At 36.4% G+C, this 21,758-nt stretch overlaps 1 protein-coding gene across 1 annotated transcript in view; it reads right to left on the bottom strand.

Moving 5' to 3' along the window:
- The window catches only part of PIAS1 (protein inhibitor of activated STAT 1), a 465,384-nt gene that overhangs the window by 55,373 nt on the left and 388,253 nt on the right, over window positions 1-21,758 (bottom strand). The window lies entirely within an intron of this gene.

Here is a 21,758-nt window from a genome sequence, read left to right as displayed (position 1 = left end):
TGGATCATAGAAAATTGGAAAAGAATTACCTATTATCCTCTTACTATAACTTCTTATCACTTTTAATCTATTTCCTTCCAGTCATTCTTACATCAAACTGTAGATACAATACGAAAGCTTGCTTTAAAAAAATTACCCTTATTACATTTTCAATTGCAGTCTCTATTGCCATTTTTAATTATTGTATTCTCTCAGGGGACATATGAACATTTTAATTACTCCCCTGATTAGTCATTTAGGTTATTTCTAATTTTTCACTATTTGAAACAACTCTGTGAATATCTTTGGGTTTAAAGGTTTGTTTTTTGGAAGGGTGGCAGGTTATTATTTTCTTTGGATCAATTCCCAGATGTGAGATTTCAGGGTCAGAAAGTATGAAGATTTTTATGAATCTTGACACATCACAAGAGTGCTTTTCAAATGGTTATTTTACATATGAGACCATCAGCAATTTATGCATCTAGTGATAACACTCTACCCTGGTCAGCATGGGAATTGCTGCTAATTTAATGAATGGATCCTGGTAATTCTTCAGTAGTTTAATTCACATCTAAAATATTTTTATGTTTTGTTATTTGTTGAATTTCCTATTTAGCTAATTGTCCAGTCTTGTCCTATGCCTATTTATATATTTGCATAAGGGTTTCATATACAAGAATATTAAAACCTTGGAAATTTGCTACAAATATTTCCTCCAGTCATCTATATATTTTTTAAAATTTCATTTGGCTACATTTTTAGATGATATAAAAGATTTTTATGTGGTCCAATCCGTCAACAATCTCCTTTTAAATTCTTCTGCTAATTCTGAACTTAGCTGTTTCTTTGCATAAATTCAATAAATACACAATTAATTTTTTGGCTTACTGTTTCTATGTAAATATTTAATATATCTGGAATTTTAGTTCATATTTTAAAAATCTAAATTTCAGTACTCCAAATTGCTTACAGTTACATTAACACCATTTGTTAAATAAACTTTCCCTTCCCTATAGATATGTGTGCTTCTTTTATCATATATTAAATCCTTATGTCCTGTATGTTTCATTCTGGGCCACATTCCCAATTATCTTTTTTATCCTGGTGCTGGTACTCTATTTTTTGTTACAGCTTCACTATGTTTCATTGTCTTATAGTTAGGTTTTTCTCTATCCATTTTTTTTTATTCATCTAGATGAATTTCCAAATCTTTTTGTTATGATTTTTAAAGCTCAATAGTATTCTGAGTAGCATTACAATAAACCTATGAATTATTTTGAGAGCTGATATATTTACATCTTTAACCTTCCTGTCTTGGACTATTGCACCTGTGTCCATTTATTCATATCTTCGAGGTTTTATTTCTATCATAGTTACACTGTTCCCATTAATGTCATTCTTAGCAAAATACCTACCAATAGAAGAATGATTGAATAAACATTCATAGAATACTCTAAAACCAAAGAAAGAATGAAGACAATTTCTATGTGTTGGTATGGGGGTGATCTCTCTAAGATACATCATTAAAGTGACAACGACAAGATTAAAAAAATACAGTATGCTACTTTCTGTGTAAGAGAGGAAGTAAGAATATATAAAGCTACTAGCTTTTTTGGAAAAAAAAAAAAAGAAAGAAAGAAAACCAGAAGGATAAACTGAAATTAATTAAAAATGATTACCTATGACAGACAGAGAATGGGATAAGAAATAGGAAGAATTTTAATATAGTTTTCTAGTTAATTTTTACTTTTAAATCAAATTCAAAAGATAAAATTAAGCAAAAATGAGTATTTCTAACTTTTTAATATTTATGATATTTTGCATGGACTCTCACTTTGGTTGCTATTCAAAGTGGTTATTACACAATTTCAATATATCAATTTTTGTTCTTCTGAGCTCTATTTTGCCACTCAAATTGAACTTAACCCTAGTTTTACAGCCAATTTCTTAGGATTTGCAGATAAACCTTCCCTTAACTACAACTAAGGAAAAATTTAATCTTCCTTTCTAGCGTTTACACCTCTAGTTCTAATTCATGTCTTATTATATAGTCCAGAACTTTTAAAAGAATATTTGTAGATCTTCCAGGGTTACTTCTTTGCTGTAAAATTTGATGTACCTTTAACATTGTATTTTTTTTTTTTTTTTCCTGGGAGATGGAGTCTCACTCTGTCACCCAGGCTGGAGTGCAGTGGCGCCATCTTGGCTCACTGCAACTTCCGCCTCCCGGGTTCAAGCGATTCTCCTGCCTCAGCCTCCCAAGTAGTTGAGACTACAGGTAAGGGCCACCATGCCCAGCTGATTTTTTGTATTTTTAGTAGAAACAGGGTTTCACTGCGTTAGCCAGGATGGTTTCAATCTCCTAACCTGGTGATCCTCCTGCCTCAGCCTCCCAAAGTGCTGGGATTACAGTGGTGAGCTACCGGGCCCAGCCAACATTGCAGTTTTTAACAATCACCCGCAAAATTGCTTCAAAATATACATGCCTGGGAGTTTAGCCCCCAGTGGGAATAATTCTGATGCACCTCCATTATCAGGAACTACATCTAGGGTTCTTCGTTCTTTTTTTTTTAGAGGGGGTTTTGCCACATTGCCCAGGCTGGTCTCAAACTCCTGAACTCAGACAATCCACTTGCCTTGGCTTCCCAAAGTGCTGGGATTACAGGTATGAGCCACCACGCCCAGCCTAGGATTTTTTAAAAAACTAATAAATAAAGACCCAGCAATCCCACTTCTAGGTATTTACCCAAAAGATTTGAAAACAGTATATCAAAGAGATGTCTGCACTCCCATATTCATTGCAGCACTATTCAAAATACCAAGTATTGAATTAACCTAAGTGTTCATCAGATGAATGGATAAAGAAAATGTGGTACTAAATATATATATACATAATGGAAAAGCATTCAGCCTTAAAACAGGGAGAAATTCTGTCATTTGTGACAAAAATGAATGGAATTAGAGAATATTATGCTAAGTGAAATTAGTCAAATACAGAAAGGCAAATACTGCATTCTCTCACTTATATGTGGAATCTAAAACAATCAAACTTATAGAAACAAAGAGTAGAATGGTGGTTACCAGATATGGTTAGAAAACAGGAGAAATAAGTTATTTTTTATTTTTTATTTTTTTTATTTTTTTTTTTGAGACGGAGTCTCGCTGTGTCTCCCAGGCTGGAGTGCAGTGGCGTGATCTCGGCTCACTGCAAGCTCCGCCTCGCGGGTTCACGCCATTCTCCCACCTCAGCCTCCCAAGTAGCTGAGACTACAGGCGCCCGCCACCACGCCCGGCTAGTTTTTTGTATGTTTAGTAGAGACGGGGTTTCACCATGTTAGCCAGGATAGTCTCGATCTCCTGACCTCGTGATCCACCCGCCTCGGCCTCCCAAAGTGCTGGGATTACAGGCTTGAGCCACCGCGCCCGGCCTATTTTTTTTTTTTTTAAGATCTTATTGCACAACACAGCGAACACAGTAACATTTCAAAATTGCTAAGAGTAAATTTCAAATGTTCTCATCACCTAAAAAATGTGAAATATTTGTGGAAATTGATATGTTAATCAGCTTGATACATTAGATTTGAGCATGTCACATGGTATTCGAAGATCATAACATCACTGTGCCTCATAAATATATACACCTATAATTTTTCAATAAATAAATATAAAGCTGTCTGTTGACTATAAAGATTCCTTACAATGTTAAAGAACACCTTTTCTATTTCATTTTTTAAAAATTATTAATGGGTATTTAATTTTATGAAACCTTTTAAAGTTTCTACTTAACCTCCAAATAAGCTAATGGACTCTTGGAGTCAGAACTGCAGGTGCTTACCCCAGTTCTGTCATGCAGTAATTGTGTGACCTTGGGCAAACTGTCTGACCTTTCCATGCTTCAGTTTCTTCATCTAGGTAATATAACCCTAGAGAAACCTTATAATTATTTTGATAACTAAATAAAAATATAAAACCACTTACAACAGTGCCTACCTAACCCAAAGTAAGCAATCAATAAATGTTAGCTATTATTAAATCTGATGAATTTATGTGTTTCTTAATACTGAACCACTTAGGTCTTCTGGATAGAGGATATATCTCTAACAAGGTTTTAGTCCAGTAGACTTAGCCTAATTTAAATCTTATTATTCCTTCAATATTCTGATAAATTCTACCAGTTAATATTTTAAGGAACACAACTATATTCAAAAAGTGACACTGAATGATAGCTTTTTTTTTTTTTTTTGTTACCTTTGTTTCTCTGTATTCCTCTTTGGCCTGCTTACTTTTTAATAACTGAGAACATTTTGTAGTATACAGAAATTGTTTATTCCTCAAAAAAAGTTCTGAAGAATTTACCAGCAAATGTATCAAACCCAGAGTTTTTCTCTTTTAAAAAAGTAGTTCTTTGATAATATTCTCAAGTTATCAGTATATCACATTTTATACATTATTTTCACTACATATACATTTAGAAAAAACATTTGGAATGTTTAATGTATTTGGAAATTTCATTGACGTTTCTGAAATTTATTAACATATAACTGTGTTAATGTATCGCTCCTAATATTTATATATATATATTCCTTCTATGTGATTTAAATCTACTTTCTATGGTTACTTTTGTTTAATCAGATCTGCAAGAAGCTTATATATTTTGCCTCTTTCATAAGCTTTTTTTTTAGGTTTATTAATTCCACCTTTTTTCCTACTTTTAAAAATCTTTATTTTTAATTTTTGTGGGTATACAGGTGTGTGTATTTATGGGGTACATGAGATGTTTTGATATAGGCATACAATGCATAATAAAGTATTTTTTCTAGTTTCATATGATGAAATATTGATTTCCCCCCTCAAAATGAACATATCTTTGTTTTTTATTTCCAATTATAGAAAATATGCAATACTCACTGTAAAAAACAAAAATTAAAACCACACGAGATTACAAAATAAAAGTCTACCTCATAGTCTAGCTGCTTCCCCACAGGATGAAGAAAACCCCTGAACATTATGAAAAATTTGGTATACAACTATAGAACTTATAAGCACACATAAATCTATGTGTGAGAGAGAGAGAGTGTGTAAGTACAATTATTTTGCAATCTGCTTTTTCATTAAGATTTTAAATTTTGAGGATATGTTTTCATTTCAGCATAAAAATTATCTAATCTACTTCAATGTCTGCAAAGTATCCACTATATAAACACAATTTTAAAATAACTTTTACTTTTATCTTTAATATATTTTCCCTCCTACTTCTATTTTTCTTAAATTTTACACTAAATTCTTGCTTCTTCATCTTTTTAAACGATAAAAGCATGCAGTGTTTCCTTTTGGCTTTTCATTAATGCTCTATTTCCATAATCTATTTTTTAAATGTCATTTTAAAAATCTTTGTTTTAGTGTACTCACAGCAACAACTTTTACAGTTTCTGCTGTTTTGAATTAGATATTATGTTTATGGTCAAGTATATATATAGCTTTATAAATATTGCAGACACTTGAAAAATAACTGGGCCAGGTACAGTGGCCGAGGTTACAGTGAAAAATGATCTACCACTGCATTCCAGCCAGACTGACAGAGAGACCCTGTCTCTAAAAAATAGTAATAAACTGTATCCTCTAATATTTATAAGATACAAAATGTAAGAAATACATGTTATATAACACATTATATATTAAAAGTTTTTTTTTTTTCCTGTTTGTTTTACCACTGGTTACTGCTGTTTATCCATGTCATTTAGTTTTCCAAGACAAAATTTATTATTTCTATTTTAGATTTTCATTATCAAGGTTTATCTTTTCTAACATTTCATTATTTGTTGTACATTCTGTGAATGCTTCTCAAGTTTGTCCTCTGTTCTACTAATTTGATTTTCTACGATACTATTTCTCACTTCCAATGAAGACTTAATTTTGGCTACTGCATCCATTTGCTGGAATGCAAATGGGAACAGACCCTTCAGAGAAACTCATTCTCAATTCCTAATACCACTGAGAAAGGTTATTACTTCTAGCAGAATCTGGAATGTTTTAACAGATGATGTTCTAATAAAAAACAGTCATATTTTTAGAATCTGCTTTTTCTCATTTGTTCCAAAAAAATTTTCTTTTTAGATCAGAATTCTCAAATCCGGCTATACATTAGAATAACTTGGAGAACTAAAACCATACCCTAGCTAACAACCAATCCCACTAATTGTGAGATCCAGATATAATATTTCTTAAAGGTTTTCCAGGTTGGCCAGGAGCAGTAGCTCACACCTGTAATCCCAGCACTTTGGGAGGCAGAGGTGGGTGGATCATTTAAGCCCAGGAGTTCGACACCAGCCTGGGCAACATGGCGAAACCCTGTCCCTATTAAAAATACAAAAATTAGCTGGTCGTGGTGGCACACGCCAGTAGCCCAATTACTCAGGGCTGAGGCAGGAGGATCACCTGAGCCTTGGGAGGTTGAGACTGCAACGAACTGTGATTGGGCCACTGCACTTCAGTATGGGCGACAGAGTGAGTCCCTGTCTCAATTAATCAATCAATCAATCAATCAATCAATCAATCAAGTTTTCCAGGTGATTCTAAATGGACAGCCATATTTGAAAATTCCCATTCTAGACTGCTAGTTGAACTGCCTAAACCAAAGATCTAAAAGGAGAAAAAGGCCAGGCATGGTAGCTCACGCCTGTAATCCTGGCACTTTAGGAGGCTGAGGCACGCAGATCACTTGAAGTCAGGAGTTCGAAACCAGCCTGGCCGACATGGTGAAACCCCATCTCTACTAAAAATACAAAAACATTAGCTGGGCGTGGTGGCGTGCACCTGTAATCCCAGCTACTTGGGAGGCTGAAGCAGGAGAATTGCTTGAACCCAGGAGGCGGAGGTTGCAGTGAGCTGAGGTCACACCAGTGCACTCCAGCCTGGGCGACAGAGTAAGACTCTATCTCAAAAATAAATAAATACATACACAAAATAAAATAAAAATAAAAGGAAAAAAATTAGTCTTGGTAGAGATTGCTAGCTTAGCACAGCACATCAGCTACTTTTACTCTATTCTAAAATTCCAATAAAAGGTCAGTAAGGATTTTTCTTTGCTTGCTTGTTTTGTTTTTGTGTTATAAAATAAACCCAATAAGATGAGGAGAAAGGGATAGGAGGGCAACAAAAAGTGTAGAAACTAGAAAGCAAATATATGAATGGTAAAAAAGTTACGAAAGAAAAATGCATCCTAAACTAGCAGTGAAGCTGCGAGAAACAGGAGAACTGATCTAATTTATAATGCAAAATACCTGTACAAGTGGGGCTAACAGAATACAGCTAAAGTAAGAGGAATTCTTGAAAACCTGCTTATGAAGTAACCAGATCCCCAGGTCCATTTATCCTCTCTAGTTAGCTGGACAACCGCCCTTCCTTCATCCTGCAAAAGTCAGATAGAACTGCTCAAAAAAAGAAATTCAAAACTAGAACTGGGTCTATAAAGCTTGATGGCATATTCAGGTTTAAAAAACGACCAGGCGTGGTGGCTCACGCCTATAACTGCAGCACTTTTAGAGGCCGAGGTGGGCAGAGCACAAGATCAGGAGTTCGAGATCAGCCTGGCCAACAAAGTGAAACCCCATCTCTACTAAACATACAAAAATTAGCCTGGCATGTTGGCCCGCGCCTGTAGTCCCAGCTGCTTGGGAGCCTGAGGCAGGAGAATCACTTGAACCCAGGAGAGGTTGCAGTGAGCTGAGATCGCGCCACTGCACTCCAGCTTGGGTGACAGAGCAAGACTTCGTCTCAAAATAAATAAATAAATTAATTAATTAAAATAAGTTAAAAATAAAAATAAAAAATGAACAGACATGCCAACACGACCAAGTATCAGAGGAAAGCCTTCAATATGGAATAATGGTGACCAAAATGACCCAAAAAAAGGTAGCTGGGAACAGGCAGAGATTATGCAGGAATTAGATAAATTTCCAAAGGCTCTGAAAAAAGCTATCATTTATAACCATGGTGCAACTATAAAACAATTTTGCCAAGGCTAGGCGTGGTGGCTCATGCCTGTAATTCCAGCATTTTGGGATGCTGCGGCAGGTGGATCACTCGAGGTCAGGCCAACATGGTGAAACCTCGCCTCTACTAAAAATACAAAAATTGGCTGGGCGTGGTGGGACACGCCTGCAATCCCAGCACCTGGGAAGGCTGAGGCATAAGAATCACCTGAATCCAGGAGGCGGAGGTTGCAATGAGCCAAGATCACAACATTGTACTCCAGCCTGGGTGACAGAGTGAGACCTTGTCTCAAAAACAAAAACAAAAACAATTAACGAGTTATTGTTTAAAAAAAAAAAAAAGAAACATCTGTATTTTATATGTATACACAAAGTTCTTGGAGGGTAAAAATATGATAGCACAAAGGAAAAGCTCAATAGACAGGCTGGACAATAAAGTTCAGGATATCTCCCAGAAAGTAAAGCAAAAAGACAAGGAGGAAGAAAACAGGTATGAAAATTAGAGGGTTGGTCTGGGAATAGGAGTTCCAAACAGAGAACAGAGAAAACAGAAGGAAGGAAATAAGAAATAATTAATGAAATAATTCAAGAAAAGTTCCTACAAGTAAAGGACAAGTTTCCAGATTACCACTGTATTCCCAATATAATGGCTAAAATTGGTTCATATGGCAACAAAATTTCAAAACACCGGGCATAAAAAGAATTCTACATGTTTCTGGAGAGGTAGGGGAAAGAATAGGTTACAGAAAAAGATCAGAAACTGGTCTGGGCACAGTGGCTCACAACTGTAATCCCAACACTTCGGGAAGCTAGGGCAGGAGGATTGCTTGAGTCCAGGAATTTGAGATCAGCTGAGATCAGTACAGCAAACCTGTCTCTACAAAAAATAACAATATTAGCCAGGCATGACAATACAGGCCTTAGACTTGGCTACTCAGGAGGCTGAGGTAGGAGGATGGCTTAAGCTCAGGAGTTTGAGGCTGCAGTGGGCTATAATCATGCCACTGTACTCTAGCCTGGGTGACACAGTGAGACCCTGTCTCTAAAAAGAAGAAGAAAAAAAAGAATCAGAAACCAGCATAAATTTGAACTTTTCAACAACACTATAAATAGAAGGCAATGGAAAAATTAATGCCTTCAAAATTCTAAAGGAAAATTATTCTAATGCTGAATTCTACACCCAGCCAAATTATCAAATAAAGTATGGGTATAGAATAAAACATTTTCAGGCATGCTTTATTCAAAAAATTTACCTTCCATGCAGCTTTTTCCTATGAACTACTAAGAGATATGCCACACTAAAAAGAGGGAGAAAACTAAGAAAGAAGAGGACATGGGCCTATGAAATACGAGATTAACACAGGCAAGAGGCAAAATAATATCTGAGATGTAATGAAAGAAGACTTCAAGACGACAGAGTATCCTGTGTTTGGGGTTAGCAGAGTATCAGTTCAGAAGGCTCTGGTAGGGAATTCTTATAGAACATGAAATTGACAGAATTACCTCATGCACATGAATTTAGACATTCATCTTATCCATCTGGAGATTTACAGAGTGGCAAAAAAATTTTGGCAGTGAATGAGAAATAAGTACACGGGGGGAAAAAAAAAGAAAATGACTGGTACAGGGAAAATGAAAAGGTATTCAACAAATGAAAAATAGTTCACTACATTACTCAGTTACAAACAGTGTTTATATAGTCATAATAAAGTATAAATGGGACGACCCAAACAAAATTACAATATAATCAAGAGAGGGTGACAAATAGATTATATGGTAGGAATGGAAAAAAAGCCAAATCCTATTTCCCATGGTGGGAAATCAATATATAATGCCTAAAACTGAAAATGCAACAATTTGCAATGCAAACATATTATTTATACATTTTTTAAAAGCCAAAAGAGATCAAAATAGTTACCCCTAGAAAGACAGAAATGATAGAATATGAGAACGTGGGATTTTTAAAATGACCCTATTTGACATTTTAAACGATATTCATTTATAACTTTTGTGGTTTTTTTTTTTTTGTTGTTGTTGTTTGTTTGAGCCAGTCTCTCTCTCTGCTGCCCAGGCTGGAGTGCAGTGGTGCAATCTCAGCTTACTGCAACCTCCGTCTCCCAGTTCAAGAGATTCTCCTGCCTCAGCCTCCCCAGTAGCTGGGATTACAGGCATGCACCACCACATCCGGCTAATTTTGTAGTTTTAGTAGAGATGGGGTTTCACAATGTTGGCCAGGCTGGTCTCAAGCTCCTGACCTTAAGTGATCCACCAGCCTCAGCCTCCCAAAATGCTGGGATTACAGGAGTGAACCACCACACCTGGCTGTTCATTTACAACTCTGAAAACAAACAAACAAACAAACAAAAAAACCCCACAACCTAAGAAATAGCCGAAGTCACGACTGCGGTAAATGAGCCAAAGAAAAAATATCTCTATGTCCACAGGATAAAGATGAGATCTTCCTAACTTCTGATTGTCTTTATAGGAAATGTTTTATTTCTTTACACAGTTATAGCCATCAGTAGTTGAAGAATGCAAGAGTAATAACCTGATTCAAATTCTCTGAAATACACATGTTTTGCTTTCATTTCAAAATAAAAATAACTTCCCACCATCATTTTCAATAAAGATTATACAATTATAAAAATTCAGACAATACAGACATAGAGAGATAAAGGTATTACTAGCATATACTTTCTCAGATCTATTTGTGCATGTGTGTATATATATGTACACACGTATGTGTATATATGTATATACATGTGTATATATGTATATATCTGTATATACACATATATATATACACACACACATATGTATACATATACCTAATATTTAGGTTTATATTATGTCCACATCTTTGTTGCCTGTGTTTTCTCCACCTATAATTATGTGTGGACATGGCACAAATACAGATCAACGTTATCATTTACAATGAAGCATAGCAGTAGTGAAGGTATATCTATTTTATCAATAAACATTCTGAAGACAGAAATTATTCAAGTTTCCTTTTATAAATAAGGTTCCTATAAATATCACAGAATATACTTAATTAGGTACTAATCCTGTAAATTTCTAGATGTGGTTCTGAGTAATTTTAAATCAGCTTCTAAGCAAATAGTTTCCTATAATGCAGGCTCTTCCATGTTATTTAACATATGGAAAAATAGTCTCCATGGTATTCCATGGAAAGATTTTTTTATATAAGGCACTTTTTAGTGCAACCATGTTGTTTCTTAATCTACTAACTTTAAAATTACTTTTCTAAAATAGATACATGACATATGCCAAGACTTATAGATGATAAAATGAGACTAAACAGTAGTTGCAATTTTAACATTTAAAAAATGCCCCAGAACAGTAAACGCATAACTTTGGGTGTGTCTGTGTGTGAGAGGGTGTTTAGAATTGGATATAAGAATTGTGGGACAGGTGTGGTGGCTCACACCTGTAATCCCAGCACTCTGGGAGGCCAAGGCGGGAGGACTGCTTGAGGTCAGGAGTTTGAGACCAGCCTGAGTAACACTGCAAGACACTCTACAAAAAGTTTTAAAAATTTGCCAAGCATGGGGGCTCACACCGGTAATTCTAGCTACTTGGGAGGATGAGGCAGGAAGACCGCTTTATCCTAGGAGTTTGAGGTTGCAGTGAGCTATGCTTGTACCACTGCATTCCAGCCTGGGAGACAGAATAAGACCTTCTCTCTCAAAAAGAAAAAGAAAAAAATAAAAAGAATTTTGTATGTATAACATTCTGAGATTTAGACTTTAAAAAAAAAAAAAAAAAAAAAAAAAGCTTTTACCTTATAAGAAATGTTTCCAAGCTTCTCCATTCTTGCAGATACTTCCCAAGAAAGAAAATAAAATTCTATTTTCTTAGGGTTTCTCTAGTTGGCTTATTTAGTTGGGTGAGAAACTAAATGAAAAGGAATCACTGCAGATACCGCACTGCTAAGTTTTGAAAAAAACAGTGACTATTACTCTTCCAAAAATGTATTTTGGGTATATATAGTAAGCACAGTGATCATATCACTCCTGTTTCAAAGACTTTCATTTGTTACCCACTTTATGAAGAGAGTCTACTCATCCTGGTGTGGCAACCAAATTAAGCTAATAGCATATCATTTTCTTCCTATAAAACCAACCAAAATAAAATGATTAAATAATTAAAAGAAATAGGATTTACAAAGTGTTTTAGAACCACTGTGAAAGGATTTTTTTCATTGTTATTTCCTAGCAGCAGCTCATGAGCCTCTAGGATTGCATTTCACTTCAGAGTTCAGGTAAATCTCACATTATCCTTTTAGCTTGGCAGAGTTCTAAACCAGCCAATAGTTGCCACCTAGGACTCCCTTGTCCTTACTCCTCCCTTCTGGCTCACAAGTGATTCTTCTAGGGCCTAACTTCCTTGAGAATTATAGTTTCAATTTCTAGTTCACCACAGTATTCAATGCTATGTTACCAGCGAGTGTCAGATATGAGGGTTTTGTTTATTTTTTGCCTTTTTGGTGGAACTACAATGAAGTCAACTACCATATCAACTTGGCCATTTTCCCCTTTGATTCTTCCCCTGAGAATACTGTTTTCTAGCAACTTGCCCAAGTACTCTGAGATTATCCTTTACTCTTATTTTTTTGTTGTTTGTTTAGAGGCAGGGTCTCACTCTGTCACCCAGGCTGGAGTGCAGTGGCTCGATCTTGGCTCACTGCAACCTCCACCTTTCAGGCTCAAGGGATCCTCCTGCCTCAGCCTCCTAAGTAGCTGGGACTATAGGTGTGCACCACCACACCTGGCTAATTTTTTGTATCTTTTGTAGAGACAGAGTTTCACCATGTCACCCAGGCTGGTCTCAAACTCTTAGAATCAAGCAATCTGCCCACCTTGGCCTCCCAAAGTGCTGGGATTACAGGTATAAGCCACCATGCTATCCTCCAGGTCTATTCATTCCAAATAAGTTCATTAGGGCTCCTCTGGATTTAAGTAGGGATGGCTGTAAGGAAATACAAACCTGAAGCTTGGAGAGAGGTCTGGGTGGAGATAAACAATTAGGAAATCTCTCACACAGATAGCAGATTAAGTTATGGGAGTGAATGAGATGAACTGAGAATACCCTGTGGAATCAAAACACAACAGAATCCCTAGGACCACCAATATTTAAACGTCAAGTAAGATAAGAGATGGCCAGAAATACAGAAGAAAAAGCAGGAGAAGAGAGAATTTAAAAGAAATAGGAGTGCTCAGACAGGACAATCAATAAACCCTATGCACAAAAAAAAAACAAGAATAAAGCAACACCGAAGCAAATCATAACCAAATTGCTTAAGACCCAGTGAAAACAAGAAAATCTTCAAAGCAGCCAGAAGAAAAAAGACAAAGGAAATATATAGAAGAACAGGATACAGATAATAGCAGATTTCTTGTCAAAAATAATGCAAGGAGAAAACAGAGTAAGAAGTGGAGTAAAATTTTTGAAGTGCCAATAGAAAAAAGAAACATGTCAACTGTTAATACTTTACTCAGCAAAAATATCTTACAAAAACAAAGGTAAACTAAGAACTCTGAGACATAGAAAAGGTAAAAGAATTCAACACAGTCCTTACATTATAAAGAAATGGCAAAGAAAGTCCTTCAAGGAATAGGAAAACAATACCAGATTAGAATCTGGATATACACAAAAGAATGAAGAACATCAGAAATGGAAACAACATCGATAAATATACAGAATTGTTTCTTATTTCAGTATTCGCAAAAGAGAACTGATTGTTTAAAGCAAAAATAATAACAACATACTGCAGTTTAAAACTTGTATAGAAGTAGGCCAGGCCCAGTGGCTCAGCTCATGCCTGTAATCCCAGCTCTTTGCGAGGCCGAGTGGGCACAGCACTCCAGGTCAGGAGTTCAAGACCAGACTGGTCAACATGGTGAAACGTTGTCTCTACTAAAAATACAAAAATTAGCCAGGCCTGGTGGCGGGCGCCTGTAATTCCAGCTACTTGGGAGTCTGAGGCAGGAGAATCACTTGAATCTGGGAGGTGGGGGTTGCAGTGAGCTGAGATCACACCACTGCACTCCAGCCTGGGTGACACAGTATGACTCTGTTTCAAACAACAACAGCAACAACAAACTTATACAGACGTGAAATGTATGACAAGAATAGCACAAAGACCAGGAGGGGGAAAATAAAAATGAACTGTTGTAAAGTGGTAAAATGGCACCTGAAGGAGGGCTGTGATGAATTAAAGATGTATACTACAAAACCTAAAGCATCCACTAAAATAACAAAACAAAGAGTTATAGTTAATAAGCCAACAAAGGAGACAAAAATTGAATCATTAAAAAATCATCATAGAGAAGGCATATGAAAAGGGGAAGAGGAATAACAGAACATATAGGACAAAAAGAAAATAAATATCAAGATGGTAAATTTAAAACCAACCATATCAACAATAGCATAAAATGTAAATAGTCTAAATAACCCAATTAAAAGGCTGATACTATCAGATTGGCAGATATCAGATAGTTTAAAAAAAAAAAGACAACTATAGCTTGTTTATAAGAAATCCACTTTATAAGAACACAAACTGGTTAAAAGTAAAAGTATGGAAAAGATACATCATGGTAACAAAGAAGGATAAGATATACCATGACCAAAACGAAGCTGGATGACCTGGCCACGGTGGCATGGGCCTGTAGTCCCACCTACACAGCAGGACACAGGCAAGAGGATTGCTTGAGCCCAGGAGTTTGAATCCAGCCTGGGCAACACAGGAGACCCCATCTTTACAAAACAAAAACAAAAGCAAAAAGCAAACAACAAAAACCAAAGCTGTCAGAGAAAGTAGATTTCAGAACAAAAAATATTACTAGGGATAGAGAGAGTCACTGTATAGTGACAAAGGGCTCAAGAGGACATGTACATTATTAATAGTAGAGCTTCCAAATACATGAAGCAAAAACTGACAGAACTATAATGAGAAACATCCACAATTATGAGCAAAGATTTTAACATTCCTCTCTAAGTGATAGAACAACTGGACAAGAAATCAGTAAGAATACAGAAAACTTTGAACAATACTACCAACCAACCTGAACTTTGAAATGTAAAAAACACTCCACTCAACAACAGCAGAATGTGTATTTTTTCAAATGCACACAGAACATTCACAAAGATAGACCATATTCTGAGCCAAAAACAAATCTCAGTTAACTTAAGAAGACTGAAGTCATACAAAGTATACTGCCCCACAGTAGAATTCAATTAAACTAAACAGAAATATATCAGGAATGTCTATTCAGGTCTTTCGCCCATTTAATTTTTTTGAGGTGGAGTCTTGCTCTGTTGCCCAGGCGGAGTGCAGTGGCGTGCTCTTGGCTCACTGCAACCTCGGCCTCCTGGGTTCAAGGGATTCTCCCATCTCAGCCTCCTGAGTAGCTGGGATCACAGGTTTGCGCCACCATGTCTGGCGCATATATATATATAAATTTTTTTTTGGTAGAGACGGGGTTTCACCATGTTGGCCAGGCTGGTCTCAAACTCCTGACCTCAAGTGATCCACCCACCTCGGCCTCCCAAAGTGCTGGGATTACAGGTGTAAGCCACCACGCCAGGCCCGTCCATTTTTTAATTGGGTTATTTGGTTTGTTGCTGCTGAGTTGTTTGAGTTCTTTATATATTAACCCCTTATAATCTCCCATTCTGTAGGTTGTCTGTGCTCTGTTGTTTCCTTTGCTGTGCAGAAGCTTTTTAGTTTAATTTAATGCCATTTGTCTATATTTGCTTTTGTTCTCTGTGCTTTCAAGGTTTAAGCCTTGCCTAGACCAATGTCACAGAGCTTTTCTCCTATGTTTTTTTCCTAATACTTTCATAGTTTCAGATCTTACATTTAAATCTCTAATCCATTTTGAATTTAGACATTTCTTAAAAGAAGACATACAAATGTCTAGCAGATATATGAAGACATGTTCATCACTAATAATAAGGGAAATGCAAATCAATCAAAACTACAATGAGAAATCACCTCACTCCAGTTAGAATGGCTACTCTCAAAAAATCAAAAGACAGCTGGGCACAGTGGATCACACCTGCAATTCCAGTAACTCAGGAGACTGAGCTGGGAGGATCACTTGAGGCAAGGAGTTTGAGATGAGCTTGCACAACATAGCGACCTCCCATTTCCAAAAACAAATTAAAAAGACTTAGCAGGACATGGTGGTGCATGCCTATAGTCTCAGCAACTTGGGAGGCTGAGGCAGAAGGATCACTTCAGCCCAGGAGGTCAAGGCTGCAGTGAGCTATGATTGTGCCACTGCACTCCAGCCTGGGAGACAGAGCAAGACTGTGACTATGTATGTATGTATGAATGTATGTATGTCTTGCTCTGCCATCCAGGCTGGGGTGCAGTGGCGCAATCTTGGCTCACTGCAACTTTCGCCTCCTGGGTTCAAGTGATTCTCATGTCTCAGCCTCCCGAGCAGCTGGGACTACAGGTACACACCACCACATCTGGCTAATTTTTGTATTTTTGTAGAGACGGGATTTCACCATGTTGACCAAGCTGGTCCCAAACTCCTGAGATCCGCACCCCCTTGGCCTCCCAAAGTGCTGGGATTACAGGTGTGAGCCACTGCATCTGGCCCAACTCTGACTCCACACAAAACCAAAAGACAAGTGTTGGTAAGGATATGGAGAAAAGGGAACCCTTAACAAAATGATGGTGAGAATGTTAATTAGTACAGTCATTACTGAAAACAGTATGGAGGTTTCTCAAAAAATTAAAAATAGAACTACCATGTGATCTAGCAATCCCACTACTGGATATACACCCAAAGGAAATGAACTCAGTATGTCAAAAAGATATCTGCAGCTCTATGTTTATTGTGGCACTACTCACAATCGCAAGATATGAAATCAACCTAAATGTCCACAGAGAGACAAGTGGATGAATAAGAAAATGTGGTATGGAGACATGATAAAATACGATTGAGCCACAAAAGAATAAAATCTTGTCTTTTGTGGCAACACGGATAAACCTGGAGGACATTAAGTGAAATAGGCCATGCATAGAAACACAAATATCTCATGATCTCATTCACATGTGGAATCTTAAAGGCTGTTCTCACAGAAGTAGAGAATAGAAGAGGGGTACAAGAACTCTGGGGAGAATAGAGGGGAGAGAAATAGGCAGAGATTGGTCCACGAGTACAAAGCTACAGTTAGATAGAATAAATTCTGGTGTTCTAACGCATGGTAGCATAACTAGAGTTAGCAACAGTGTACTGCATATTTCAAAACAGCTAGAAGGTGCCAGGCATGGCGGCTTACACCTATAATCCCAGCACTTTGGGAGGCCAAGGCGGGTGGATCACCTGAAGTCAGGAGTTCGAGACCAGCCTGACCAACATGGTGAAACCCCCATCTCTACTAAAAATACAAATTAGCCAGGTGTGGTGGCACGCACCTGTAGTCCCAGCTACTCGGGAGGCTGAGGCAGGAAAAATGCTTGAACCTGGGAAGCGGAGGCTGCAGTGAGCCAGTATCACGCCACTGCACTCCAGCCTGGGTGATACAGAGTGAGACTTTGTCTCAAGAAACAAACAAACAAACAAAAAAAAACCCAAAAACAACAACAACAACAAAACGCTAGAAGGGAGGTTTTTCAACATCCTCATCACAGACAATGAATGTTTAAGGTTACAGACATGCAAATTATTCTGACCTGAACACTACATAATTTATACATGTATTGAAACATCACATTGTACCCAATAAATATGTACAATTGTTATGTGTTAGTTTAAAAGACAAGAAATATATCAGGAAAATGCCCAAATATTTGGAAACTATTACACTTCTAAATAACCCCTGGGTCAAAGATATCAAAAGGAAAGCTACAAAATATTTTGAACTGAATGAAAATGAAAACAAAGAATATCACAAGTTGTGGGATACAGCTAAAGCAGTATTTGGAGAGAAATTTATAGCTCTAAAATGCCTACATTAGAAAAAAATGGTCTTAAATCAATGGTCTCAGGTTATACCTTAAGAAACTAAAAAAAGAGAAGAGAAATGAAACCCGAAGGAAGCAGCAGAAAGAAAATAATAAAGATCAGAGCAGAAGATAATCAAATTAAAAACAAAAATATAGAAAAATCAGTGACACCAAAAGCTGGTTTCTTCTTGAAAATCAAAATTGATAAACCTCTAGCAAGACTAATCAAGAGAACAAAAAAGAAAAGACACAGATTGTCAATATCAGGAATAAGAGGTTATATCACTACAGATTCTATGGATACTAAGAGAGTATTATTAATATTTGGCATACCTTTATGCCAAAAACATAACTCAGCAAGAATGGACAAATGTCTTAAAAGACAAAAAACTACCAAAGCTTACTTAAGAAGAAAAAATAGGTAACCTGAATAGCCCTACAAGAATCTGAATTTGGAGTTTGATTACTTCTCCAAAAGAAAACTCTAGGCCCATGTATATTCTCGGGGGACTTCTACCAAATACTTAAGAAAAAAATAATACCAACCCTACATAGATGTTTTCAAAACACTGAAGAATTCTACCTGACAAGAAAAAATACTGATTCTACACAAAGTCTTCTCCATCCCCCCCAAAAAAAATTTGAAAAGACAGAAATGCTTCTTAACTCATTCTAGAAGCCAGTATTACTTTGGTACCAAAATGAGACCAAGACCTTATTAGATAAAAAATTACCAACCATTAGCTGTCATGAACATAAATGCAAACACTCTTATAAAACTTTAGCAAATACAATCCAACCATATGTGAAAACAATAATTTATCATAACTAAGGGAGATTTGTTCCAAAAACAGAAGGCTGGTTCACCATTCAAAAATCAAGTCACCATATTAACACACTAAAAAAGAAACACCATATTAACAGCTCAATAGATGAGGAAAATGCATTTGACAAAAACCCAACAACCATTCCTAATAAACACTCTCAAGAAACCAAGAATAGAAGTACATGTCCTCAATTCAATAACAGACAGCTATGAAAATTTATAGGAAACGTTTTACTGAGAGATGAAAGAATCAATGTTTTCCCTCAAAAATTAGGAAAGAGGCAGTGACATCCACTCTCACCATTTCTATTCAACATTATACTGAAGGTTCTCGCCAGCATAATAAAGCAAGAAAAATGCATTAGGATTGGAAAAGTAGTAAAACTGTTTATTCACAGAAAATATGACCTACGTAGAAAATTCAATAGAATCTACAAAACGCTTTTAGAACAACTGAATTTAGCAAGGTGAAGATGCTATACAAAAACCAGTTGTATTTCCATATAATAACAGCAAACAATCAGAAATTGAAATTTAAAAAAATACCATTTACAGTACAGCACCATGTACTGTGGAAGAGAGTTTGACAGTTTCTTACAAAGCTAAACATACTCTTACCATATAGTCCCACAATCACACTTCTTAGTATTTACCTAAAGAAGCTGAAAACATATATCCACATAAAACCCTCTACATGGATGCTTACAGCACCTTTTTCTATACTGCCAAAACCTGGAAGCAACCAAGATGTCCTTCAGTAGGTGAATGTATAAATAAACTGTAGTATATCCAGACAATGGAATATGATTCAGTGGTAAAATGAGCTATCTAACCATGAAAAGCCATGGAGAAAACACAAATGCATATTAGTAAATGAAAGAAGCCAGTCTGAAAAGGCTACATATTATATGATCTCAACGATACGACACTCTGGAAAAGGTAAAACTGTGGAGACAATAAAAGGATCCGTGGTTGCTAAGGCTTAGAAAGGGGGGCAGGAGGGATGAATAGATGGAGCACAGAGGATTTTCTGAGCAGTGAAAGTACTCCGTATGGTACATATTATAAATTTGTCCAAAGCCCCAAAATGTACACCGCCACCAACAGTGAACATAATATAAACTATGTACTCTGGGTGACAATAATGTGCCACTGCAGGTTCATCAACTATAATAAATGTACCACTCTGACAGGAGATTTGATAGTGGAGGAGACTATGCATGTGTTGGGATGTGGTATATGAGAAAACTTCTGTACCTTCTGCATAATTTTGCTGCGAAGCAAAAACCACTCTAAAAAATAGTCTTTTTTTCAAAAAAAGCACTACTAACCACAGCATCCCCTCAAAATGAAATACTTAAGGATAAATCTGACCAAAAAAAAAAAAGGTACAAGGGCAATCTATTGCAAAATGACAACCAATGCTGAGAGAAATTAAAGACCCAATAAATAAAGAGATATACAGTGTTCACGAATCAGGAGACTTAATGCTGTTAAGATACCAGTTATTTCCAAATCGAACTACAGATTCAGTGCAATTTAATCAAAATCCTACTAAGGTTTTTTGGTAGAAATTGACGAGCTGCAGCTAAAATTCATGTGGAAGTGGAAAGGGAACAGAAGAGTTAAAATAATTTTGAAACAGAAGAGCAAAGCTAGAGGGCTAACACTAACTGATTTTAAGACATTATAAAATTACAGTAATTAACAAAATATAATGTTGGTGTTGAGACAGAAAAACAGATCAATGAGATGGAAAAGAGTATAAAAATAGATCCACACATCATATAAACAACTGATTTCTGACAAAGGTGCAAAGGAAATTTAGTGGGAAAAAAATATCTTTTCAATAAATGTGTTGAAACAACTAGATACCCATACACAGAAAGAAAAAAAGAACTTCAATTCACATAGTAAAATTAACTCAAAATAGGTCATAAGTGACATCATGGAACATGGTGAATAGGAAACTCCAGGAGTCTCCTTCACAAAAACTACTATTAAGCTGGAAAAATACAATCAGGATCAATGATTTCAGAACTCTGGAACCTGATCAGACACTTATAGCAACCAACGGAGTGCCTGATGAAATAAAAGGGTGCTGTAATTAGTTGACAGTGTAGTGATCTAGCAACTATCCCCCACTCCTCAGCCCCACTGAGGTTGTGGGGACCACAGCTTTAACATTCCTAAAGCAGCTGCTGACTGTGCCAGTACGTACAGTAAGGACCCTACCTTCCAAAAATTCAGGGTTGTGTATTTTGGCTCATCTGGGGCTTCTCTGAGGAACCAGAGAGAAGAAATTTGCCTTTGTTTCAAGGCCCATTTGGGGCTGTAGCAGCTACCCCAAAATCGTATACCAGAAGACTTAAAGATATGTACACACTTTAAATTTTTAAAATGCAAAGTTTAAAGGAAATGTCTGTCAGGTTTCTGGCTGACCATAGAGATAACAGAACAGAAACATCACAGGCCACACACAAGAAGACATACAGGTGCTGCAAAGCTAGTGTGGAAAAGACACCATGTAAGTGGATAGTTGTAGCCCTCAACAAGAAACAAAAGCAATCCTGAAGACAGACAGAATCTGATTTCCAGCTTTAGCATATTCTAATACTCAAAATGCTCAGTTTTCAACAAAAAATTATAAGAGACATATAGACCAACTGAACAGAATTGAGAGGCCAGAAATAAACTCTAATATTTATGATCCATTGATTTTTGACAAGTATACCAAGACCATTCAATGGGGGAAAAAAGAGTATCTTCAACAAATGGTGCTGGGACACTTGACTATCCACATGCGAAAGAATGAAGTTGGAACTTTACATCATCTATAAAAATGAACTCAACACGGGTCAAAGACAGAAAAAGCTTAGAAGAAAACATAGAAACCAATCTTTAAAGCCTTGGATTTAGTAATAGTTTCTTAAATATGACACCAAAACCTCAGGGAAAAAAAGATAAATTAGAT

This window comes from Macaca thibetana, chromosome 7, assembly GCF_024542745.1.
Source record: "Macaca thibetana thibetana isolate TM-01 chromosome 7, ASM2454274v1, whole genome shotgun sequence".
Lineage (NCBI taxonomy): Eukaryota > Metazoa > Chordata > Mammalia > Primates > Cercopithecidae > Macaca > Macaca thibetana.
The sequence above is the reverse complement of the archived record's forward strand: the minus strand, read 5'-3'. Positions and strand labels throughout refer to the sequence as shown.